General features: G+C 43.5%; 1 protein-coding gene across 7 annotated transcripts in view; it reads left to right on the top strand.

Annotated features, from left to right (window-relative positions):
• The first annotated feature begins 325 nt into the window (after window positions 1-325).
• PKIB (cAMP-dependent protein kinase inhibitor beta) overlaps window positions 326-26880 on the top strand; it is a 58668-nt gene continuing 32113 nt past the window's right edge. The window contains exons 1-2 of one of the 7 annotated variants that reach the window (XM_074862402.1): window positions 901-981; window positions 1614-1693. The gene's annotated coding sequence lies outside the window, so the exon portion shown is untranslated. Of the gene's footprint in view, window positions 446-522; window positions 639-858; window positions 982-1610; window positions 1694-9922; window positions 9963-26880 lie in introns of those variants that run through there. The other 6 variants (XM_074862406.1, XM_074862404.1, XM_074862407.1 and 3 more) reach the window with 6 other exon arrangements.

Here is a 26880-nt window from a genome sequence, read left to right on the forward strand (position 1 = left end):
TCTGAGATGCCAGGTGTTAACTTTTGTGTTTCCACTGAAACACAGCAATTAAGACAGAGAACTTGCAATATTCTTCACAAGGCAACATTTTAAGAGGAAAAAAGCAAAGACTGCTGATTTCAGGCCCAGGTTGGATTTTTTCAAGCTCCTGCGTAAAGGCACGTCCCAGAGGCCAGAAGTCTTCGGACAGACTCCTGCAGCTGCACCACAGCCTCTCCCTGTGCGGTGTAACAAAGCTTGTAGCCAAATGGGGTCACATATGGCTACGTCCAGGTGCCAACTTTTCGCATTGTTTTCACACCAGAATTTGTCAGACACTGGCTGTTTGCGTTGGGCAAGGAGCGGGAGGATGTCCTGTGTCATTTTGCTGGTGCAGTTTGAGGGACTGCAGACAAAAAAAAATGTGTAACACGAAGAACTGAGACTAAAAAGAGCAAGGCTCCGGGTAAGAGCTGTATTTTTCCCCCGCTATTTTTGAGTGACCGGGCACCGGCATCTGCTCCCCTCGCCGCCACCGGACAGCCCTGTGCCTCTGGGAGGGCCACGGGGGGACAGGGACCCTCGGGAGGGGCATGTCCGTCCCCGCTTGTTGGAGGTGTGGGGAGGGCCCGGCCAGGTCCCCTCTCCCGGCTGCAGAGGCAAGTGGGGGGTCGGGTGGGGGGCCAAGCTGGGCCGCCCCACACTCGGCGTTCTGGGGAGCGGTGCCCCGTGCCCGCGCCGGGGGTCAGCTCACGCAGACGGTCCGTCCCCTCCAGCCCCTCGGGGTGCCGCGCTGCGGCCCCCTCCCGCGCTCCGGGGGAGGCCCTGGCCGCGGCCCCCCCGCGCCGCTCCCTGCCGGGACGGGCGCGCCGGCGGGGGGGCGGTGCGGCCGCAGGGCGGGCACGGCAGCCCCGCCGCCTCCCGGCGCGGCCGCGGCTCCCGGCGCAGCGCGGGCCGAGGGCAGGGACCCGCCGGCCGCGGGAGCGGCACCTCCGGCGCCGGGTGAGTGCGGCGGCGGCGGGGGGGGACCAGGGGGGCGGCCGCGGGGCAAGTTGGATGTCGGGCGGAGGGGAGCGGCGCAGGGCGGCGACCCGCTCCCCTCCGCGTCGAGGCCGCCGGGGGTGGCTCGGCCGCCCGGCCCGGGTGCGGGCAGGGGGCACCCCCGCGGAAGCGGCGGCGGTGCCGGGGGCCCGGCGGAGCGTCCCCGGCCGGCCGACCCCCGGGCAGGCGGCGTGAGCGGGTACCGTGCGCGTCCCTGCCCGCCCCAGCCCCGGCCCCGCAGCGAGCCCGGCCCCCGCGGCCGCCGCCGCGTTCGGGCAGCCCTTGGACCGGCACCCGGGCTCCGGGGCGAGGGCCGGGGGGCAGTTACAGCAGAGGACGCGCACCCCGGTGCTGCGGAGAGGAGAGATGAAGTAGCTGCCGAGGGTGCTCCGGGGGACGTGGGGTCCAGTGTCCGACCGTGTCCCGGGTGTTCTGCGTGCCCGTGGATAAATCACGGATAATCTGCCTGTGCCTCCCCGTCCTAGATGCTTCCGTACGATTGAGCGACCAGGTTAAATGTTTATTAACGTTAGGTGTTATAAATAGACTGCCTCTCATCAGGAAGAAAACTAAAATGACTTTTTCTCCAGCAGAAAAGCAATCAGAAGTGCTCCAGGTGCAATTTTTATCTACAGCTCCTCTCTGAAATCGTGTTTGGTCAAATTAATCAGCGGTAAGAACATGAAGAGCAGAGAGTGAAAATACCAGCTTTATTTACAGAATGACACCGCTTAGTTATATTAAAATACATCTGAAAAATAACCGTTGTGCACAAAGTCCATAATTAAAGTTGCGTGGACAAGATAGTGTACAACTAACATGGAGTTTGTTGATGCAAAAGATGTTCCTAGAAAATCAGTTAAAATACGTCGTTGACTTTCATCTTTTTGTGATTGAAAAGAGTGTCCTTGTACTTTGATCACTCACAGGACAGGAATTTCTTTCTGATTGCAAAAAAACGTTGGCACTAAGAGAATTTTTTCTTAATTCAGTTATGAATGATGCTCCTCTGCATTTGTTAAAAGTTACTTGTGGTCTCTGAAGAGCAGGCAAGTGCTTTTAGCAAAGGAGGAAGTAAAAGAGTATTCAAAATATTCCTGAAGCAGTAGATAAAATTATCTACAGCATGCTGTTTGTCTCATTGGTACAGATACACCCAATTCTTAAAGATTTGAATTTGAAATGTAATGAGACTTTGGTCATTCTAAGAAAATCCTAGCCAGTTTTGGGGGCACTGTGGTTAGGATTGATAAATACGAAAATATATAGGGCATGTTGCCTTACCTAAGTATAAATTCATCACTTTTTGTAGCTAGAAAAAACAGTTTGGGTGAAATATTTGATCAGAACAGAGACCTTGAAAACAACTGAAGGAAAGCCCATGACACTTTGTTCTCCTTTCCTCCCTGAAGAACTCATGGCGATGAGAATGGTCTGGGCTGGTTTTTTTTTTTTGCTTCAATTGTTAATATTCTCTTTGAACCGATGAACTTGAATGTTTGTGCTGTGATGTTTATGAAATGTTACATTATGGTCGATTGATAAAAAATATTTATATGGAAGTAAGATAAATTGAAGCTTCACTAGAAATACCCAAAAAGCTTCTAAAAGCAAATACTTTATCACGAGAGTGACAGTTTAGTTCTGTACATTGGTTTTGAAATGCCCTCTGTTGGAATAGAGACCAGCCTACTTTATTTTGTCTTAGACGTGTCATGACAATAACAAATTTAAGCAAAGCAGCATAACACATCAGTATGCTATAAAAATACACACAAGCTTCAAAATCATGACAAATTTAAAAAATATTGATGCAAATCGTGAAATGCAGCAAGAGAAACTCAGGTCGTGTTGTTTATCTGTCTGAAGTGCAAAATTGTTCCCTTGTGTCCATTTATTGATCTATGCTGTTCAAATAATATTTTCTGTTAGTATAATGAGTGTTTTAGATGAATTATTCAGAATGTACCTACTTCCTTTCATTTCTAAAACCTGGGATGAAAATCTGTGAGGAATTATATGTGTAGTTTTCTCCATCAGCTGAAGATCACTCTTGTGGGAGCTTGTATGTTCCCTGAAGTCGTGCCGGGTTTTCTGTTGGACTTTATTGATTTCTCTTTCTGGTGAAGTTGCTCCAGGACCTTGCTCACTTCTCTGGGCATGGCTTTGGGGGAAAAGTAAGGGAAATTTCTGTTCTCTCTCCATATCTTGGCCAAAGAGCCTCTGCTCACTGCAACGTCTCCGTAGTGTGCTCCTTGTTCTCCCAAACAGTTTTGCGAGCAGTGAAACAGTGCAGGTGCAGGATTTCGGATCGATGGCTTGATTTGTTCCAATCTTTGGCATCCAGACTGGCCACTCAGACCCATGGGATCGCCACCAGTGCTGAAGGGAAAGAATTGCAAAAGTAAATCCAAACGATCTTGTCTGCTAGAAGTATTTGGACAGTCAAACATCTGTGTTAGAATGGATTAAGATTCTGGCATTTACTTTTTTACAAAGGGATCATCCAGATTTTCACTGCAGCCTAAGAGTATGGCTTAGCAGAAATCCTAGAAAGTCAGGAATGGTGATCTGTTTGTGAAAAACTCCAAAATCTGGCTTTCCTCACATGAAGGAATGTCTTCTGCACTTGACTTAATAATTACGGTTTTAGAAGTTTTTCCCATTAGAGATTTCTGTTTGTTATTCCTTCCCCTCTGTCCTGACTGTATTCTTTTCAACATGATTTCCTAACATGATTTTCCAGCTTCAGCTAAACTAATAATGCCATCTTGACTGATAGTCCCCCTCATTGCCCCAGAGTAATTTTTTGCCCCTGCGGATCAATTTCAACCAATATAAGTAGAAGAGTAGAGATTTCAGTGTGATAAAATTCTTAGAAACCTCAAGACTGCTGGTGACCGGGGAGATGAGAGAAATGGGATTGATGCCCCCACTGAGGGAAGAGCTGTAGCAAGCATTCAGCTTATCAGGCATGCGAAAATTTGTGTGGGTGCTCCATAGGATGCTGAGCTTCATTGCTGCTGCCACTTACAGGGTTGGTGATATATTTTTCAATTTCTCTGCTCCTTGAGAGTGCACAATCTTGGAAGTTTTGATCATGCCTTTTCCTCCTCCATAGTCCCCTCAAAATAAGCTCCATTTGTCTGAGATGTTTCTGGTAATGTGATACATATAGATGCTGTTGTTCCTCAACTTTATAAACCAACTTGTTGCTTTCCTAGCCCATAATTTAATACTTCTGGATACAGGGTTGATAGCCGGCAGTGCAGTAATTTTCTTTTGTTACCCTGACTCAGTGCAAACACTCGATTACTGTGGTCGCAATAAAACCTTCTTTCTTCCGCAATCAGTTTCTCCAAATTGCTTACAAGTTTTTGATTAGATTTGAATTTGCTTCTTACTGCCACTGGTGTTTTGTCTGGTTACGACTGCATCCAAGCATCCTTTTTGGCTTTATCTGCATAGTGGGATGCTGTAGCACTCTCCCAGTGTCATGACAGGAGAAGGATAATGGAGGAGAAATGTGAAAAGTGAGTTTATCTAGCAAGACCTTTGTAAATACATGATGCTTTAATTGACTTTTAAGTGGTGGTTATTGTTCTGATTATTTGTTCTGTTACATAACTAAAGTTAAGAGCAGTGTTTATAGGTAATTGCCCATTTTCTCCTTCCTTGTCTTACCACCATTAATACCATCACTATACTTGTCTTTCTTCCCTCTTTCATTGCCTCCCTGAAAAATTGCTTTGGATGTTTTGTTTTGTTTTGTTTTATTGTTTTTTAGAAATCCTTAATAGTATAGTAAGTTGACTTGCTAGTTTTTTTCCTATTGTAGAAATCATCAACTGGACTTGCTGTCTAGGCATGAATGTACATATATAAATGAAACCAATTTAGTAAAGTGCTTAGTGAATAATGTTAATTTCTTTTTAAATATTCATCTGCATTCAAGTTGCACTAAGCTCTCCTTTACATCTTTTAGAAATCGTTTATACATTATTAAAGTCTGTGCTAAAGAGAGAGCACCGTGCTTGTATAGCAATTACATTTGACTTTATTCTCCTGGTTTATATTAGCAAGCGGAGGAACGAGGCACACAAGAACCTCTTTTTCTTTGGGAACAAGCACATATGCTGTTGTAACATCTTGCCCTGCCTCGTCTTCTTGCACTTCATTGAAGCCAAACACCCTTCCTTCTCCTCCGCCAGGACGTAGGCCCTCCCGGCACCCCCCCTGCACAGGTCCTGCTGCACCCCGGGGAGCTGCCACCAGGCACCCCACCGGGCTGGGTGCCTCCCAGATGGTTTAAGAGACAACTCCCACTGTGGTTTCTCACCCCCCACCCCTCACCACCAGTTGCATTGCTCCCAGAAACACAGGGTGTAGCAGTGTATGTAGTAGGTAGGTGCTACCCAGTCTGTTTCAGTTAAGGTGTATTCAAGGGATCTTAAAACCCTGCCAGGGGAAGTGTTTAACGTGAACTGCTGTGACAGATTGGGTGGGGTGCGCAAGCCCGTGCGCCCTTACCTTGGCAGGTGGGAGAAGGGCAGGGACACCCTGCAGGGAGGGGAGCGTTGCCCCTGCCCAGGGTCCAGGGGGGTGGGCTGGGGTGGGAAAGCCAGCAGCAGGCCTGAGAGCAGGAGCCCTCCACGTGGCTCAGCTGTGGCCGAGGCAGCATGTCGGTCCACAGCCGAAAACACCAGTGTTGGCGAAGGGGGATGATGATCTTACCAGCTGGGTCAGGTTTGCGCTGCCCACAGGAAATCATGTACGCAAAGGGAGCAGCCTTTGAGCATGGAGCTGTGTCAGGTGCATCCAGGCTGAGGCATTTGGAGAGGAGGTGTTCAGCTGGCTGGCCACAGCACGGTAATATATGCAGCAGAAGCTTTTCTGCATGTGCTTGCTTTGGTACGTAGCACACACCTTTCTGTGCAGCCCCCACAGGTGGGGGCAGTTCTGGGCTAGGTTGTGCTGCACGGACACAGCTCTTCATTAAAAACCTTCCGTTTTCTGTGGTGTCCTTAGGAAGATCCCAGAGAAGCAATTGCAGATCAGGGAGTACGTCTTGCTTTTTGGTTCTTTAATCCAGATTAACCGCTATTTGCTGCATATGTAATGATGGCAACGCATTATTTTCCTCTCTGTTGGCTTTCCCCATCCTGTCCACATATTCCGTCTGACAGAGAGAGGTGAAGTGGGTTTGTAGTACACAGTACTGTTTATGTTTGCAGATCTAAACACCTGCAGATGCAGAACAGAGGAATAATTTATGCTGCTTTCCAGCCTTCATGGGCAAATGAACAGCCTTTTATTTTAGCCTTTTTCAATTACCTTTGAAACTGGTTTACGAAAATTCTGTGGGAAACCCCCACGTTTGTCCATAGGCTTCTGAGTAACCTGGAACTGTTTTAGTTTATTGTGCTTAGTAATGCAGCTGCAGAGTTGTTGAAATGCCCTTGGAAGACATGCTGCATTCAACACCTCTTGGGTAGGTACAGCTTCCTCCTCTGCAATCAAAATCCCTCCTTTGGAGTCAGTCTTGGATCAGATCCACATCCTGCAACTCTGTGTGCATAAACAGAAGCCAGCAGGTCAATAAAAACAACTATTAAAGTGAACATCACTGGAGTATGCAAGCCATTTTTACAAGACAGAGCCTTCAGATCTCTGGGTTTGGTCTTTGTGATAATTATTCCTGATGGAGCAGGCCTACTTGTTGAAGGGTAATGTCGCTAGGATACTCTTCACAGTATTTTGTGTTAGATACAAATACTAAACAGTTAGCAGTACCTGTGTGATTAGGCCTTAAAAGAAAAGGAACTACTAAAAATGAAAATGAGAACCAGGGAGGAAGGAAGTTTCAGTTTGCGTGCCCAGAGCTTTTAATAGTGCTACTTCTTCATACTTTCATGACAATATTGCATTAGAGCGTGTACTTTTTCCCTGTGACATAATATACTCTGATTAGGAAACATCTTGGAGTTATCCTGTATCCTAGGGAGTGTTTATGTGGAAGCTCTGTGGCTGTGTACACTACAGAAAACACCTGGAAGTGTGGTATTTCATGATTTCTGTATGTTGTCTAGTGACTGAGGCTAAGATACCAGACAGGCATTAATAAAATTCATGCAAGTACATGTTCTGTCTGGATAAAGTATTCCCTTTTGCTCAGGCTTGACACCTTCTTTAAGTTTTGTTTTGCCTAGTTTCGAGTCTTGTGTCATTTGTATCCTCTAGCTGAGCACCTCACCCATCCATACTTATAATTTCTTCATTACAAGGTATCTTGCTTTTGCTCAGACAGAAGCAGAAGCGTTGGCAGCTGTTACATGTTTCATACTAACAAATGAAAGTGTTCTGTGACATATCACTGCGTGATGCCAAAGAGATTGTCATTAAGGTGAGTCTCTGCCTCATCAAAAATAGCTTTAATTCTTGGGCAATATGGGGTATGCTTTGTTCATAAGCAATTTGTATCTACAAAGGTGGATTTTACAGTCCTTAATTAAGAGAGTTTTCATTAAATAGTGTGTGTCCTGTAAGTATTTATATGGAGACCTTGAAAGATCTCTTCTGTCTGTTGTGGATGGGGTTTGGTTAGGTAGGAGGACTAAAGGAAGCAGAAGACAGGAAAATGATGTCTAGAAATTCTGTCTCTGAGTGGACAAGCAGTTCTGAAAATAGTATCTGAAATGTAACCAGAATTTCCCCCATGGTACCAAGTAGAAGATGGCACTTCATCTTAATTTAAATCCAGGATATAGTGAGAGTGGTGGAGCTTTTCTGCTGCTGTATGAATGAAAATTTGGAGGATTGGCTTTATAAACTGTTCTGCAAAGCAGAGAAGCCACTCTGGAACTGAGGAGCAGAGCTGAGCTCTGTGTTTTTATTGCCACTTCTTCCATAGCACAAATGGGATGCTCTTACAGAGACAACTTGTAATTAAAGGACGAGACACTGGTTTAGCTGTAATCCTGCCTGTAGCAGAGCTGGGCTTGGACACAGCAACGCTGCCTCAGCCCTGACAGAAGGAGCCAGATGGTGCTGTGGAGTTGATAGGGGCTGTCAGCGTGATTCACCTTACCTGTTTCCCTGTAAAATAGGATGCACTTTCCTCCGGGGAAGAAGCCATTTTCTAGTGTATCAAGAGTGCAATGGTCATGTCTGGAGCAGTTGCCCCGTGAGGAGAGGCTGAGGGATGGGGCTGGCTCAGCCTGGGGGGAGATGGATTGCGGGGGCTTACAGCAGCCCCAGTACCTGCGGGGAGGTGGTGGAGAAGAGGGAGCCGGAGAGACAAGGGTCGTTGGCTGGACCAAGCAAGCGAGAGAGGTTCACGTGGGACCTGAGGAAAAGGCTTTCTTTCCCCTGGGGCCAGGGCGGGGCAGAGACACAGGCTGCCCAGGGAGGCTTGGGGGGTATCCAGCCCCGAGGTGACACAGCCCTGAGCAGCCCCCTCTGTGACCTCGGTGCTGAGCCTGCTGTGGCAGGGCTGAGCCAGGGACCTCTCGAGCTCCTGTCCAGCCTGGGCTGTTCTGTGACCCTATCATTCCAAGTTCAAAGCTGAACCTCTGGAAAGTTGCTGCGAAGTCCTTGTTACCATCTATGCATGAAAAATATAACAGGGAAGAGGGAACCTTATTTCCCAGACTGAAAGAAGGCCAGTGACAGTACCTTTAATAAGAAATAAGAAGTAGTTGCTTACAACAGCATAGTGGTTTGCAGTCCCTGCCTTAAATATCTTGCCAATATAATCTGTCTTAAATATGGTTAAGTTCAGTGTTGTAAAATAATTTCCAAGTGTGCTGCACGTACTCTGTTTCAGGCTCCAAGTCTAATTCAGTTTGCTGCTGCTTTTGTTCACCTAAGAAAAGCTTTCTTCAAGGCACAATATGGTACCATAAATATGCAGGGATTTCTGTAAACATGTTCTGCTGAAGTGTTAATGTGATATTTATGTTCTGTGTTCAAAAATGAAACGCCGATCCTATGGCTTTCTTGGAAGTAGGCATCATGTGCAATCATATTTTGATGTTTTAAAGGTCCCTCAGTGTGGATGGGGTTCTTCTAATACGTCTCGCTTGGTTTTCTTCTTGGGAAGCTCAGGTATTAGAAATTCTATACTACCCTTCTTATGTTTCCTCTAAATGTTTTCTTAGGAGAAGTGGAGTGCAGTGAAACCTTGTGATAAAGAAGTCTCCAGAGAAGACAGCCACTCACTAATCTGTTATTAAGACTGTGGGTTGCTTCTGTTTAACAAAAAAATGTGAAGGACAGAAAAGTAAAATGAAAGCAATTGCTTCTAAAATAGATAGTTTCACTTAAACAAACATCAAGCAAAAAGGTCCGCTCCATGTTGTCAAAAGCTGTTTCATAAGCAGTGATTGAACATGTGTTCCCTGAGTAGTATAAAAGAGTTTACATTAAGAAGCCAGCGGTGCTTCCAGCCACCTCCTCACTGTTACCCATCATTACTCAGAAACTGTCACTAAAAGTGCTTGCTGTTTACCTCAGAGAGCTTAAAAAAGCTCAGGAAGATGAACGTGTGAGGATTGGAGGAATATTTATTTTTTTTTCCCCTTGAACTTGCATTTGTTTGCTGGAAAAGCTAGAATTGAGGAAGGAACTCAACTGAATAAAAATAAATCTCAGCTGATTACTAATGGAAACATCCTGTTACTGATGTGGTTGGGAGCTCCTTGCTTGAACATGCAAGGTGTATAGCATAGAGCCAGAGCACAATGCCTGTAGGAAGAAGGCTTACTGAAAAGGCAATGCTAGTTTTTTTTCTGTTCTGAATTTGTAGCTTTATTGTTTACAGCTTGAAGAGAGTGTACATGCTGTCCATGCAGTTTCTTTTATTAATGGGCTAACGCATTTTATGTTCCTTCTCTCCTTCCAGGTTGTCGTTACTTAAAGGTAGCTGGAAGTAGCACTTCAAGGTGAAACAGAATAAACAGGATGGTGTGTTTCTCAAACAGATTTCCCAATAGAGTCAGTATATTGTTTCTGTTCTAGCAAGTTTTGAAAGTAAAAGAAATAATATTCATTCATGATACTAATTCATTTATCTTTACTGATTATTAAAATTCCAAATGGAAACTTACTTGCTATAATCACATTTAGGTAGAGGGAATTTCTTGTTTTGAGTGAACTGTAACAACTCATGCATCTTACCATGGAAATTGAATGTTATTACAGAATATCCTGCTTTCAGCTGGGATAGAGTTAATTGTCTTCCTAGTAGCTGGTACAGCACTGTGTTTTTGATTTAGTATGAGAATAATGTTGATAACACACTGATGTTTTTAGCTGTTGCTAAATAGTGTTTGTACTAAGTCAAGGATTTTTCAGCTTCTCATGCCCTGCCAGCAGGAAGGCTGGAGGGGCACAAGAATCTGGGAGGGGACACAGCCAGGACAGCTGACCCAAACTGGCCAAAGGGATATTCCATATCATATGACATCATGTCCAATATATAAACTGGGGGGAGTTGGCTGGAAGGGGTGGATTGCTGCTTGGGGACTAGCTGAGCATTGGTCAGCAGGTGGTGAGCAATTACATTGTGCATCATTTGTCTTTCCTAGGTTTTGTTTCACTGTCTTTTTATCTTTCTTTTCATTACTATTGATATTTTTTATTTAAATTATAAAACTGTTCTTACCTCAACCCATGAGTTTTACTTGTTTTCGGTTCTCCTCTCCATCCCACTGGGGCTGGGGCGGGGGGAGGAGTGAGTGAGCAGCTGCATGGTGCTTAGTTGCTGGCTGGGATTAAACCATGACACAGAAATTTAGCTATCTTGAATGGATATAACCAGACATTCAGCTGTATATTCACTGTGTTAATTAAGTGGCTGGCTAACAAGCCATCCTTTGTAGAGTTAAATTATGTCGTATAAAGAGAGAACAAACACATTTGGATGCTACTTTAGAAAGAAGTAGTAATTGGTGAAGCATCTAAAGAGCGTGGAAGAAAGCTGAACAAATTTACCCAGCTGACCTATTTTGCAAGTCCACGTGGAGTGATATCTGCCTCTTGATTCTGACTACCAAAAAAATCAATTAAAACTTCGCACCATAATGATCTTAAAAGTTGCTTGTTCTTTAGATTTCTGTAAAGCCTAGAACTTGAAGTTCTATTGCTTAAAATTAAATAAAGATTTATACTTTGGAAGAACTGAAAGATGAGAGTCAGAGGTGTACTTTTTTTAAAAAGGGAACTTTTTAAGTATACTTAATCGCTTGATCAGCTCTTACTATAAGTATGTTAACTATGTAAGTTTTCTAAGCATACATTTTGAAAGGAAATGGTAATTTATTTTTTTAAATCTGTATCTTGGCCTCATTTCTGTACCTTTTCAGAATTTAGGAAAATGTGTGTAAGATTAGAGGTGAATCAAAGTAGATTAAAAAAAGGTCAAGTTAAATTTTGGATGGCGCAGCCCTTCCCTACCACCACTCCTCCCTTCTCCCAGTGCTGTTCCATTTGATTAAAGCCACCAAAAAGCTGGAATTTCCAGGCCAGACCTTACTGTAGAGCTACAATTCGGGGCAGGATTGAATGCATTTGTTCCTGCTCTATTCCTGGTTGAGAACTGGGGAACAGAGATGACAGCCGGCACTGCCGTCTCTGGAGCGAAGGATGTTTTTCATAATCTCAGTTTCCTCATTAAGACTTTCCAATGTCAGTATTTCACAGAGGAAGAAAAGCAAGGCTGACAGCCCAAGCTACCGCCTGACGAGAGTCACATTTCATGTATAGATGGCAGCGGATTGGTTAGTTGTGTCTGTTGACAAGTGAGGCAGTCCAGCAGTTTAGACTTAGAAAACCGGGAGCCCATTGAAGGTGAGATGTAATTACCATTTGAAATTAAACTTTTCCCAAAATGGGGATATTTGTTCAGATGTCTTACCAGGTGCTGGCAGGGGGATCTGGCTCCACTCCTCCCATGCCAGTCGGAACTGTTTCAGAAGACAACAAGCCAATCTAGATGGCTGAACAAAATACGTGCAGGGTAAGACCTGGTTCTGATTTTTCTAGCGTCAGTGTTGACCTATCCTATGTTTTGGGGCAAAGGCCTGGATAGAAGCGTACATAGTGACATGCTCTTGATGGAGACCTTTTTAAGGCTTGATTTCATAAGACAGAGTGTAGGGTTCATAGGCATGAGGATAGATGGCTCATCACTAAATGGGATGTGATGAGGGGGAAGATGCTCAGCTTCAGGCAGCATGGGAGCTAAAAACAGCTCAGTGGTGTTGGAGCTGCGCTTGCATGGTGCCAGCACTGCCAGTACCTAACTTGGGAGAGGCTGGAGCTGTTCTGCAGTTTGTTCAGAGGGGCGAGTCCTTGGAGGGGAAAAAAACCTGAAGCTGAGGAAGAAATATTACGACATGGTCATGTCTGGTATCAGTATGAGAGTTTCAAAAATTGTTAAGAAAATAAGCATAGAGGCTGTATAAAAGGCACATACGCTTATTTTGAGTGAGGAACATAGCAGACACTCTGTTCTTCATTTTATATCTCTTCAGAAAGTGTCTTCGCACGTTTTCCTGTAGATTTGTGTGTCTCGAGGGAGGGAGGGTGAGGAGGAAGGGAATCTGAGGAGAGAGTGATGCTGGGATCTGACAGAGATTAGCACCAGTTGGTTTGCAAGTGGAAGCTGCAGAGGAGCTGCAGTGATGTGTTATATTGTTAATTATGTTTCAGTGGAAAAGCTGCCTCTCCAGAAAAAAAGGCGTTTCCAGTAACAGCTCTGGAGTTGTAGATCCTAGGAGAAATGCCACCCTGCATGAACATGGTGCTCAGCATTTTATGGTGAACTGTGACATCTGAAAGATACTTCTTTACGTAAAAATAGAGCTTAACTGTTCTAAACATTCAACAAACACTTATTGAGACTCCAATTTGAACGTTTAAACTGTGAACAAAATACTGGGAAAAACCGACCACTAATTCTGTGGCATCTGTTTTCTGGAGGAAATTGCACCCTCATTTTCTAAATTAGAGGAACAAAAATAACAGTTACTATTTTTTTTTTTTTTCCTTCGAATCATGCTGCAATTTGGTAATAAATTGCCAGGAAATAGCTTGTGAACTGTCTGTACTTCTTGTCTGGGGTGCTGAGTTTGCAGGATGTTTGCTTGAGAGCCTTGGGAAGGGCAGCCACCCGTGGGAGGGGGCAGGGTGAGGGTGGCAGGCTGGCGGCAGCTTGGGGAACAAGGTCTGCAGCATGTGGAAAGGAGTTGAGGACCCCTTGCTGCATGCTGTTAGGCCTTGGGGCTGGGCACCGTGGCTTTGACGTTGGGCATCAATGATACTGGGCAGAGGAGTAAGGTAAAAGGTCGGGATGATTTGGTTTTATAACCAAAGTGTGCAGGATGACTCCCAAGGAGACCTTGCAAATACTTTTTTAGTCTATTGAGGAGAACAGTGGCTGACTAAATGAATGTGCCTTGGCAACAGCAGTTGTATCCAGTTGTCATCTCATGTTTCGGGAGCTGTGGCAGGTGTCCCGATGTAGGCTACTGCCCTTCTCCAAGGTAGAGGACACTTTGAATAGTCTTTGAAATCTTGGATCTCCCCCGCTCCATTCATTAAAAAACAAATGGATGCTATAAAAATACCAAGGCTAGAACATTTCCTCTGGTCATAAATTTCCCCCAGAAAGACTGCTGTATATTCAACAATTTAATACTAGGACTGGTACTGACGCTTGGGTTTAATAAGTTTTATTAAAGTATCTTCACTATTCAGAAGAATAAAATTGTACTGGTGGTTTTGGTTTTGCACTATTTTGCACTGTATCTGCAGTACTGGATTGCACTGTGTGAGGCTTCTGTTTTGGTGGTAAAGACAATCTTATTCTTGTCTCCACAATTCAGGAAGAGCTCTGATGTTACAGTGTACCAGTGGATCTATATGACCAGAGAAGATACCAGTAATCAAACATGGAAATCTGTAGGATAGGTCATTTTACTTATCAGATGCATCTGCCCTTTTCACATCCACTAACTTGCTATTTTAATGGCTCTGGGGTGGCACAGATTTGTTACTAATCCTTGCTTTGAATCAGCACTTTGAATCAGATAATGTAGGAATTGTACAGAACTTTAGATTGATGGATGGTTCAGATAAGAAAAAAAAAACCCCAAAACCCCAAAAAACCAAGCAGATCAAATGAGCTTTTCTATTACATCACCAAATTGATTACTTCCAATTCAGAAATTCATTTGAACAACTTGATTTTGGAAAGGCATTTTTACCATGTAACCCTGATTTTTTTATTTTTGTTTTGTTTCTCTGGGATTGAGTAGTGAGGGTAGCTATCTAATTAATCCAGATGATGTGCAGCGCAGCAGTACCTCCCAGCAGAGTAGCAAGTACCTCCTCCACATCCAAGAGTGGGACATGGGGAAGGAGAGAAAGGTCTGCAGCTGTTTGCTGCCTGTCATATTGCATCTGTTGAGCATTCACACCGTTGGCTTCAGCTTCATTCCCCCCACTCAGATTGGTGGTTTTGTGGCCATTTGTGGCCCAAATTGCTGCACTGCTCTTCAGTCTTTTCTCCAGCCTGCTGCTGAACCACATGTGGCTGTCAGAGCTGATCTGTGCCAGGGTCTGGATTGTGGCACCCCACAGATCCCTCTATGCTGTGATTTGGTGGTGAGTCTCCTCCCAGTTGGTTATGGGGCATCCTGCATTGGAAGTGTTCCCCTGTGGCTGGAGGCCATCCTTCAGCTGGGGATTTGTGACGTGGGCGTGGATTTTCTCATGACTCCCCAGCTTGTCCTCACTAAAATGGGAAAATGTTACCTTCTGAGTGTGAGATGAAGCCTTCAAAACGCAGAACAGACAACAGTGTCATCAGGGAAGTTTCCTGAAAGACTGAGGAGTTTATAGTCTTCTAATGAGGCAAATGAGTGACATACTTTGGATTCAGTTGTGCCAAGCGGGTGATAATGGACATTAATTGTGGAAAAGTTTATTATCCCAGAAACATTTACTGGCACGTATGTAAAACATGTTGCGCAATGCAAGCGTTCTGCTATCTGCACCGACTGGGTACAGTTGTTTCACTCCATTTTTCTCTACAGCCACTGAACTACTCCAGTTCCATTGAACTATTTCAGGTCACTTAGTAAGCAATCTGAAACAACACTTTACAGCTTTCCTGGTTACGTACATTCAGCATATTTTCTTGCTGCATGAAATCTTAGAAAGGCTATTGGTATATCCTGACTTCGATTTTTCTTTTTATAGTCATATAGAGTTTCAAAGAAAATTTCCACTTGCACTGGTAAAGGACTTAGTGTGAACTTGCAGCTCATTCTCCTTTGACTAAGTTATTTTGTCTGTGTTAGTTTTTCAGCCTCCAATTCTGTAGTTGAAAGACCACAGTTCCAGGAGAGTACTTTGTAGATGTTCCTCCCTCTTTCTTCATCCAGATGTAATTTTCATATATATATTGAGTATTTTGACCATCAACTCCCAGATGTGTTCAAAATGCACATCTCTGAATAATCAAATATTAGCCCATGAAATTCAGTGAGCATGAAAACTTGAGAGGACAGTGTAGGACTGGCTGACTGATGCATCCTAAGAACATGTTGGTAGGAAGAGCCTGGGTATTATGCACAAACCCCTGACCAATGGTATTTGTGGTAGGGTAGGTTTTGTGCTTTTAACAGACATGATACTACTGCTAAATACGTGCTGTCTCCTCTCCGTCATGCTGCCCTGAGGATTCTCTGAAGAAGCAAAAAATTACTAAGGACAAATAGTGAGAGAAAGCTCAAGAGCATTGTATGAGCAGTTGGCTGTACAGTGTGTTGGATGTTGGACATCCTTTAGTGGGAATGGGCATGCTTGAATTGTTATGCATGAATATTTTTCTGATGTTAAATAAAACCCTGAAAGGAACTTGGCTGAATACATGAAATCTTGACGTCTATGCCATGGTCTCTTCATTTCTGTAAGATGTAGCCTACCCTATTTCTATATCTGTTGGGGTTTTACGCATTTCTTTGGAAGCAGTACATCTTTAGAAGAACTTTTAGTAGCTCTTTCAAGAACAGTTTCCTGCTTCGAGGTACTTTTAGCCAGCTTAGACCCACAGCTCATCAAGGCCTAAGGAATGGACCACCCAGGCCTTGAAGGGTGGGTAGAGTCTTGTATTGGTGCCTGTCTGCCTTGTTGAGCTTGAGGGTCAATGAAGGCGAATTTGATTTCTGACATAATTCAGAGTATCTGTTATAAATCGTGCCTGCTACATTAACCTCTCAGATGGATCTCTGCAGCACAGTGGTACACTGGCTCTGCTTTTTCTTTGGTGATGTTCTCCATACCAAAGGCAATTAAAAAATCTGTAGATCTGCCTGCTTGTCACTGTAAGTAAAGCTGGATGGTTGATTGATGAGTGGCCAGAACATATCCTTATGTAGAGCATTGACATGTGAACTGTGGTCGGAATAAGCCAGCGCATTTGTCCTTTTCCTCAGTATGGGTAAAGGGAAGATTTAATTCCTGGAATGAACAGAGGGAATGCTGTTGCTGTGCATACCTGAGAGAGAGATGGATCAGGAATAATACCAGGTGAATTAACATCAGGATTACGTTCACTCACGGGCTGCTAAAAGCTGTGTAATACCATCATTTAAGTGGTATACATAGCAGAGAGAAGAGCAAGAACAGCACCAGATTGTCTGAGGTTTGGTATCACAGCACGCTGAATCCGAAGGTGACCTTCAGTTATCATCAACGTGATATTCTTGGGTACACAGTGTGCCAAGGCTTCCTTCCGTTGTTTTATTCCAGGTTTGATCTCAGTGATAGCAGACATGGATAACGTGTGGTCAGTCACAGCCGGTTAACGTTAAAAGAAACGTTAGCAAATGCGATTATGGAGCCTGCATGATGAAGACCCATGTGGCAACAAAGACAATAGTTGTGCAGAATGTTTTGGGGTAGGGGAGAAGGGAGGAGAAAGCGTAGTGATAAAGTGTGTTGTGGAATGTGGCAAAGCGGCGATACATGAAGGTGCTGACCACACTTGAGCCTGACAGCAGCAGCGGGTGGTGATAATGGGGTAAAGATTGTGAGGCTATAATAGCACAGGCATGTGTATAAGTCATAGAGGCTGTTAATATGTTTTGGAGGGTTTTAAGGACTTGGTTTAGCTGCTTAAAAGTAGTTCTTCATGATAAAGCAGAACTCAAAGCTTGCATAATGTTTTTGCTTAACATTGACCTATAAGAAGAATAAGAAGATTTGGAAAGCCCCAGAACCAGTTTGAGCCAGGAAAAGCAGACATGGTAACCACTAGCCTAAAAAACAAGAAAGAGAAAGAAGGCACCTAGAGATGAGAAAAAGGATTGAGTGAGAGAGAAGAGCGGGAATATTACTATTTACCAGTCTATGGTGTGAGGAGCAGGAACTGAGATTGTAAGGATATAATTGCCCAGGGATTTTGGTGTTTGGGGTCCCTCTCCAGAGGCACCTAGCTTGAGCCGTCTAAATTTGTGCACCATAGATAGAATAAATTACGCTTTTTATTTTGAAGGCCTTGATTGGAGATTCTGCTTTGGGGAACCTAGGGTAGAGCTTGAGGGAAGAAGACGTGCCTGAGGGTGAGTGTGTGTGTGAGGAGTCGGAAAGGGCACCTGTTGGTGGTGCCCTGGAGTCACCTGCTGTGAAGGGACCCTGGTCCTCGCAGTTGAAAGTCTTGGGTGGTGTGTCTGTGTGACTCCTTGATGGGTGTGCGAATGCTCGGACAGCGGCTTCTCCCTTAACAGTGACATGAAATTGGGGAGGGGAAAATGAGTGGTGGATTCAGAAGTGAATCTGGATGTAGGACAGTAGTTTTCAAACACATGTGTTTCTCTTCGGGTTTATCATCAAGCCTTCAGGCATATCATCCTTCTGCCATTGACATCAGTTATGCTTTTTTAAAAATTTTGTTTGCTACATGCAAATACTAATACTGTGTTTTCATGATGCGTAAAATTGCATTCCCCTACTGATAGCAACAAGGAGTCTTGTGGGGGGGATTGCAAAGCACTTGTAAAAATCCTGTTTGATGGATGAAGCTATAATGGAGAGGTTAGGGCTGGGGTTTAATGATTCCCACTTTTCCTCTCCTGCTCTTTGCAGAGATGCTCTTGTTCCAGGGAGAGCTAAGAGGTGCAGTCCTAACCCTCAGGGAACCCCTTGGGCTGCAGCTGTGTCTGGCCTGCACAGTGCAAGAACAAAGACTGAACAAAACCCTTTTCCACTTCTGCTGTCCCTCTCCACCTCTTTAGGGATCAGATATGATTTACTGTCTTCCCTGGGACCGCCTTCCCCTCACCTCCAAATGCTGTTCAACCTTTGGCAAGCCCTGGTGTGCCAGCAGATTGCTTCAGCTGAACATTGGCAGGTGACCACAACCTGCAGCTGGAGTGTGTCTCGGCTTCTGACATCCTTTTCCTTCTAATCGTAGGTTTTAAAGAGGGATTTAGCGTTGAAACTGCTGACTTCAGCTCTCACATCTATGCTGATGGCTTTATTTACAGCAGATACAGCACATAGATTGTCATCTCCTGACTGCCCAATGTCAGGGATGTCTCTGTAGGCAGGAGAGCAGGTGTTGATTCTTTGGGGTGTTTGACTTTTAAATTTCCTCTGCACCACCTTGCTTTAAAGAGCAGCACTTCAGGGATTGATTGTTCCTGTTGCTGCCCTTTCAGAAGGGCAACCTGCAACACTGCAGGGCTGCCTCTGCAGCCATCAGTGGAGAGTTGCTGGGCTTCAGGGGTGATCAATATGGAAAAACCTGTGTGTTCATCTCTATGCACTGTGAAACTTCCCATTTTACCATTCAAGCAGAGTTCAGCACAAGTGGAGGGGTCACAGAGTTTTGATAGGAAGACAAAATTGGTAATCTGACGTTCTTTTCTGATTGAGCTCTTTCAATCTTCAGAGTGCTTTTTCATTGTCTAATACTTCTTTGAAATAAAAGAATTAAACCGAATGAACAGTTAATAGGATCCTTCCCCATCTTCATCGGAAAGCTGTAATGTCTTATTAGCCCAAAATACCCATGTAATTTTCCACTTTCAGATTCTGCTTTCTGCCTCCCCAAAATCAGCAGCCACATTTGACTTCTCCTTGCCATAGGAGGGACTAGTTCTTCCCCTCTGCAGGGAATTGCTGTGGGGCTAGTTGAAGGTGGTCATCTCACACACCAGCTTCTGGGGGTGGAAATCAAAACTGAAAATCTTTTTTGTGGTCTTCTCTTCATTTAGAAACTTGGATGTTCTGCCTTGCCACAGCACCAGACAGTAAACACCAGACTAGAAACCTTGGTGTGCTGTGCTGTTCCACTGCTTGGGTGTCCAGAAAGGCATGGGTTTTCTTAAATCAGTGTTGACTAAATGACTTGGACAGCTTTTGGTATGGAAGGGGAGGGAAGTTTCCCATTTGCTTTGAACTGACATAATGGGGATTTAATTTGTGGGTGTTTTATTTTTATATTTTCCTCCAGAGCATAAGAACGGTTGAACTGGTTTAGATCAAATGGCTATCTAGTGCATAGTGTCTTGCTGCTGAGAGAGGTCAAAAGTATGTACCTAGGAAAAACGCTATGAACACGTGAAAGTAGTTCACCCTGTGTATTCTCCATGTGTCCAGTGCTCAGCAGCTCACAGGTTACTTGAGACAGATGTAGTATCTTTATGTTTAATTGCTGTTGATAGATTTTGCTTTCTTCAGTTTTTTTAATGACCTTCTCAACATTATTAATTACCTTGTGGACCTCTCTCTCAATCATCTCTTTAGATTGAACCTGGTTTTCAGATCCAGGATAGATTTGCCACAGACATCCAGAAATTGCTCCCCGAAGCCACCTGCGTGACATCAAGCAAGTTCTGTCTTGGAAACAATTGAGATTTGTTGCCCGTTGATTCTGTAGACATTTGAAATGCCAAGATCATGTGTTATGGAAAGCAAACCATAAATCCGTGAAGGTGTGGGAATTTGCAGAGTGCTGGTTTCTGACAGAGATTCTGCCCAAGGGACAGGACATCCAGAATGATAGCCACAGTCTTCTCAAAGCCAAGCCTCATTGCTGCCATAATTCATCTTTCTTTTGGATGTCACTGCTACCTCCTCATTGCCCTCTGCCAGCTGGTGTAATTGTCTCCTTGTCCCTACCCCAGCTGTAGCCATTGCTTTCTTGTCCCCTTTAGGTATATAGGGATGTTGCCAGTGCTTTGCAGGGTGAGCAGTTTTGAAGGCAGAAGCATTGCTCATGTGCCTTCTCAGCACACAAAAGAATACTGAGGTGAGAAAGGGTGTTCTGTGCAGTGAACACCCTTCAGATCATCTACCTACTCTTGCTTTCAGAAGGTATACACTGAGATGTCCCAGGAGAATGAAACAGGAACTAGGCACAGCTCTGGAAGAAACAGAAACAGTCCTGGTGATTTTTAAAATCCTGTTGAAAAGGATAGAAGAGCTTCTTAATATTGTATTTGAAGATCTGAGGAAAGTATATGTTAACAAAACATCTGAACTTGTGTAATTAAAACTGAAGCCTAATTACAGTAAGATGATTATTACACTGCATCATTTAACTTAAGTTCTTAGAGATCCCACATAAAAAGTGCATTCAGCCATTCTGCAAATCAGTAAGTAATTCAATAGGTACTTACAGCCAGGACTGTTAAGGGAAGGATGCTTAATTAGGCCTCATTAATACAGACAAACTTGTTTTTGAAAAATTGTTTTTCTGTTGCTGAAAACAGCCTTCTTTGGGGTGCTCATTCCTGAATGTTTAGAACAGATTTTGAGTTTGAAATGCTTATCAGTAAGTATTAACAGCACTGGGTATGGAAAAGTTTTCTCTCTGCATCTGTGAAGTTTCTTTTGAAAGTAGTAGAATGCCCTCGCTTATGCAAGTTACTGGTAAAGAACTACACCTGAAAGTGGATGTGGCTTAAGCATAAGATTAACCTACTGATCAGCTATAGACATTTTTAAAACTTGATAACAGAACTCATGAAATGTCATTTTTTTTTTACATATTTCACTGCAGATAATGCTCACGACGTTGTGTAGCTTAACAGTTTACAACATGGGATCAGAAATTAAATTGACCTCCTTTATCTGTTTAGATGCAGAGCCCACATATCTCTGTGTCTGGGAATGGTAAAAATGTGCAAATTGATAAGCTCCATCCATTTTTTAAAGATAAACTCCTCAAATATGAGTTTATGATGTGGATATTATGCCCGCAATATCCTTCATGTTCAGCATAGGCTGTATGAGGAGGATTAAATCATTGTGCATCCTCTCAGGGTTCAGAGATTCTTCCGGAAGGCAGAATTCCTCACTGCTAGTCCAAGTCTATACAAAACCCTCCTCTTTGAGCCCTGTCCTGCATCTAAGATCCTGCAAATGCTCCCCAACTTCAGCATGAATTGAATCAAGTGTTCAATCCATGTTAGCGTCACATCTTTATTTCTTTAATATAGACAACTTCTTTTGCTTCAAAGCCTCCAAGGATTGTATAGGCACCACACTGAAGTGGGGAACAGTTACCCAGGTCAATGGAATTATACTGGACCCAGGAGGAATTGTGATAAAGGATTTTCTCATTGTAGCAACCGCATCTAAATATCTCACAAAAAGGATGTGGAATCTCTAAAGCTGCTCAGTGTGCACGTTGAAGATGTCCTCTAAAAGCACTGCAGTCTAAACTGATGCCATATTTACGTATTTCAGAAGAAAGAGCAAGTTGGCCTCTTACGGCCAAAGCGATACTGTAATTGCAGTTATGGGAATAGATAGGAAGCCTAAGGAGAATGGTTTGTCCGTAGGCTGAAGTTCTGGTCCCTCCCCTGCGGTAGAGCTGTACTAGCCAGTAAGCCTGTGCATTTCAATAGTTGGCATAAAATGCCTTTCAGTAGAGGTCAGCACTTTGGAGGCTGCTCCTAGCAAAGATGCAAACTCACCTGAAGGCAGAATGAGGCAACTGGTTAAGTATGTCAAGAGCCTAATTGTGAGGGTCTCCATGTATAAAAAACACTTCTTTAGCAGTGTCTGTAGGCTGCCTCTTTCTGTGTATGATGGGACAGAGCTGTCTCCTCTGGGTTACCTTTCTCCAGTCCATGGTATGGATAAAGAACAGATGCACTTGGGTGGTAAGTGTGTGGAGGTGCCTTCACCCTTCATTCCAAAACAAGTGGGAGTTAGGAGGGGTTATGCCTTCATTGGAAACAGAATGTGAACAAAAATCAAAAGAGTAGCTGTAAGAGGCCATTTCTTTCTTCTCTGTTGACATGCCAGTTGCCTTTTACATCTTTATCTTGAGAATGATTGGGAAAGGCATAGCTACCTTGGGAAAACAGTGGCAGGTGAGCATCTGGAGAATGCAGTGGTATTTGCCATGACTTTCTATGGTGCATAAAGCAGACATCAGGGTCCTTAAGGCAGTGCTTAAAAGTATTTGTCATTTAACAGTTCTAGGTAAAAATCACATTCAAATCCCCCTGAAGTTTCATTTTACTCCGAATAGGTCAAATTATTTGAGCACAGACAGAAGGGAGGATGGGGTGCGGAGGTGGACTCCTAAACTGTGTGCCTCAAAGATCTAAAGAAAGCCTCAGGCCTTATAAGAAGAGATGCCCCCAGCCCAGGGTGGGCCCAACATCCCCCTTGTTTCACTGGCCAGCTAGCCAGAGGCTTCTGCCCAATGCTCCTGTTTCTGTGTTTCACAGGTGGGGAACAACCACGGGTGAGGGTAAGGCCTCATAGTCTTGGGGACAAAGGGAGCTTTGTATGTGGGCTGTCAGGGAGTGTCCTCTCCTGTGACTTGCCCCTCTCCTGTTCACTGGGGGAGGTGGCTCTTGCCAGGAATGTGTGGCTGAAATCCTTCCCTGATGCAGCTGGAGGAGAGGAGCGCTGAGCTGCAGCAGGTAGTAATTCCTTTTACATTTCACAGCTAGAAACTAGTGGTCGTTCAGTCTGAATTCTGAGTAAATGAATACCATAAATCCTCTCCTAGGAGACAGACCTCTGTCTTCAAATGTTTTCGAGCCTATTCAAGCAACTTCAGGCTATGCTACCTACAGCAATGGGCTAAATCGGTGCCCTTCTTCCTCACTGCTTCAGAGGGATGCTGTTGTTTTTGACGTTTTCAAGTTTAAATTCAGTAAAGGGTCAGCCTCATCAATCACAGTATGAAGACAAACCCTGTCAGAGAATCCAGGTTTTATCTTTGCTTTTTACTCTTCTCCAAGACACAAAAAGAGGAGGGGAAAAAAGCTGTCAAATGCTTCTAGGTGATAGTACTGAGACTCAGAAATTAAAACTGGACTAAGGCAAAAAAATCTTCACCATAGCTGCCAGGGATGAAGTCTGAATCTGTGAGGGGAACTCAGAAGGCAGACTTTCTGACTTGTGCTTGCTAGTTCTGCTGTTCTGATGCCGTTTGCTTTTTATGGACCAAATTTTTATCATGCTGATTTTATTTCACTATTTCACGCTAGTACAAAAGGAAAATATAAAATCTAGTTGTTTTCTGTTTGCACTTGTATAAATAATTCTTTATCAAGCTATTTATTAATTGTTTCTACTGTACAGCATCAGGGAATAAAAAAGAGTCACAGTGTAGATGTGCTTACATAAAGATTGTATTTCTAAGGGAGCACTAAAAAAACCCCCAAAAAACGTTTAAAAGGCACATGGCATGTCCATAGTCTGGTATTTGGTATTTGACTACACGTAGAGACAGTAGTAAAAGAAGACAACCTTAACAGAAAGCATCAGTTTAGCATACCTTTCAAAACTTGCAGTAGTGACAACTTCTACAGCATTGCTGAGTCAGCTGCATCAGGGTGAAAGATTTGTGATCTTACTGTCAGCAAAAGCATATGAAGACCTACTAGAGAAGGTAATGAAAATATTCATGAAGTTTTTGACCCTCACTGCTTTTTCTTTTTTTTTTTTGATGACCCTCCATTTATAAGTGGATATGGCAAACAAATGAATCATCATTTTCTGGTGGCAAGTATAACGTGATATTTTGTTCCTCAACTGGGTTTTTCCTGGGTGCCTGTGTCCGAATGCCTTCCAGGCTGAACTGTGTGGTTAATTAGTTATTTATGACAAAGCTCTTTCAGGACGAAGGTAGACTGCTTTTGTGTGTTTCACTGCATGGATTATGTTGTTGTCTTTAAACTAAGGATTTGGGAAGGGTGGCTTTTGAGTTCTTTCCTACAGGCTGATAAAGCAGAGGAGGCCACAGGCAGCTTTCTCAATTGCTGTAACAAATCACTTGCACTTTCCTGATCTTCTCTTGCCACTTACCGTTACAAAAAATACTGGATATAGTCGAAGTATGGTCTCTGATCCTCACCAAAATCAATGGGTCTCTTCTGCTATCGATTCTGATGCAGTTTCAAAACCATAATTGGGTCCTGGCATAGCTTAAAACTCAATAAACTGTTACTGACTTCTTCATTTTGATTTTGGAATGTTATATTTCTGTCATTGGGGTCTGTTGCCCTGTCAAACAACAACGCCATTTACTGTGAGACACACATCAGAACCACAGCTGAATAAATGTAACTGACACACTATGAAAGCAGATCTAAAGCCCAACTTCTGTGTGTGTAATAAGGCTCCATGGCTGCTAGCACTGACTTCTAAGGCGTTCCAGACAGTACAAATACCTCATACAGCTGGTAGGAGGTGTCTGTATTGCATGACAACACATTGAGTGCAGAAAACAACTGCCACAACTGTTCACATATCATCCATTCCCTTTATTTTTCTAGCTTCAGAGCAACATGCACCTTAGTTCTATCTCTGCTTCTTGTTTTTCTCCTAGAACACATCTGTAGGATAGAGGCTGATAGTACACTAAAATTAGAGGCAACAGGATTTTTTTCCTACCTAAGCAAAACAAGTGCAATTTGACATTTCAGTTGTGATACAGGTGAAGTGACATATATATATTGTCACCACCCAATCACTGCACTTCCTTTATTACAAAATCTTGATAGCACTCTTCTCGAACAGCAATAGTTACAACTTTTTTCTGAGTGGTCATCTAATGATTTAAGTAGTTAGTCCTGGGTATGACTGTCTCTCTGGGAATGAGTTGTGGGAGCATTTTCCTAATCAGTTTTAGTGTACAGTGACCCAGATGAGCTCAGACAACCTGTGGTAGCAGTTCATGTGCAACCTGTTCTGGTGGGTCAGCAATGAGGGCATGGCAAAGGAGAGCAAGTTCTAGTGACTTCCATAAGCTTAGTAAAGGATGTCTCGTTACCACCATAGACTCATACAATGTCTACTCCTGTTGTTTTTATACCTATCATCTCTAGGATGCTGAAATAATTTCTAAGGAAATTTGCTGCCAGCATTATGGCAGTTAGATATGCAACTTCTGTCAGTTAATGGCATTTACAAATTCAGTGACTCTCCTGTTCTGAAATCACATTGAATAAAGGAGAAGCACTGTCAGAATAAAAGATTATAGCTGTGACTTATTTGAAAAATAAAATATAGATGGAATGGAATATGACAAAGATGGAAGCCATCTGAACAGAAGCAGTCTTTTTCAAAGGAAAATTAAGAAGCACTAGACTTTAAAATAATGAAAGTAGTGATAGTTTGGGATAGAATCAAATAGGAAATATCAAGACTATCTTGGAAATACTGCTGAGGCTGGTTGAACTTTGTGCATGTGTTATTTGCTGGGTTTATTTTCATCAACCCATAGCAGTGTCCTTAGGCTGTTGAAACAGGTAGAGGAGCAGGCACAGCACAGAGAGCACAGGGGCTGCTAGGGTGAAGCTGAGCTGTAAAAAAAGAGCAACCCACCAAAAACCCCAGAGACATCAGCAACATAACTCTTTGGCTGCTAGGATGTGTCTGGAGTGCTGGTGGCAGAATGCACTTAAAAAAGCCATGGTGCCAAGTTAAATCATTTCTTTAAACGTGCTCTTCTTTTACCCACATAGAGGAACACGACTCTAATCAACTAAATTCAGTTACAGACTGGGAAAGCAAAAAGGGAGAAAGAAGCTGATGAAATTTCATTTTTTTTAACATTTGAGGGAAAATCAGATGTCTTGGGAAGGTGGAAAGACACTATGGTGTGCACATTTATGTTTTGTTTCAGCAACCAGAGCATGGCTGTATTCTCAGAAGTCATAGTTAACTCTCTGGGGAAAAAATGCAATGTATCATTTACATGCCAGCTGTACTTCGTTGCTTGTCACTCTTTTCAGCACAGAACCATTGCCCTTTTTTATTTTCTATCACTTTTATAAACTGATGGAGAATGGGATTATATGGAGGGAGAGTAAAATGAGAAAATTATAAGGTAAAATTTCCCTTTTTGTTATAAGAGAGCATCTTCTTAGTCTCCACAAGAAACCTCCATCTGCAGTTTTCCAGGAATCTGTTTCTTTAAAAAGATGTTTTCAAGATTGATTGGTATCAGGTGTGCAGTGCCATGTGATTCAGGCGTTGCTATGGTGACCACTCTTTTAGATAGGATGTCAGAAACTATAATTGTGCTTAAAAAATCCCGTGCACAGTATGATAACCTGCACGGAAATAAGCTGTAGCCTCACTCAGACCTAGGTCGGTCTGTGTGAATTTGCTGATTTATGATTGCAAGCCACCGAAGATTGCATACTGATGTTTGGGGAAGATTTCTCTCCCCTCTCCCTTTCTGTGTGACAAACACGAAGGATTGGCTTTACAGTATAAGAGGAAAGACTAAATCCTTTTGACCACCATCCCTCCCCAGCCCCTTTTGAGTCTATGGCTCTTTCTGAGTCTCAGTCTAGCAGATATGCC

Source organism: Strix uralensis, chromosome 3 (assembly GCF_047716275.1).
Source record: "Strix uralensis isolate ZFMK-TIS-50842 chromosome 3, bStrUra1, whole genome shotgun sequence".
NCBI classification, from domain to species: domain Eukaryota; kingdom Metazoa; phylum Chordata; class Aves; order Strigiformes; family Strigidae; genus Strix; species Strix uralensis.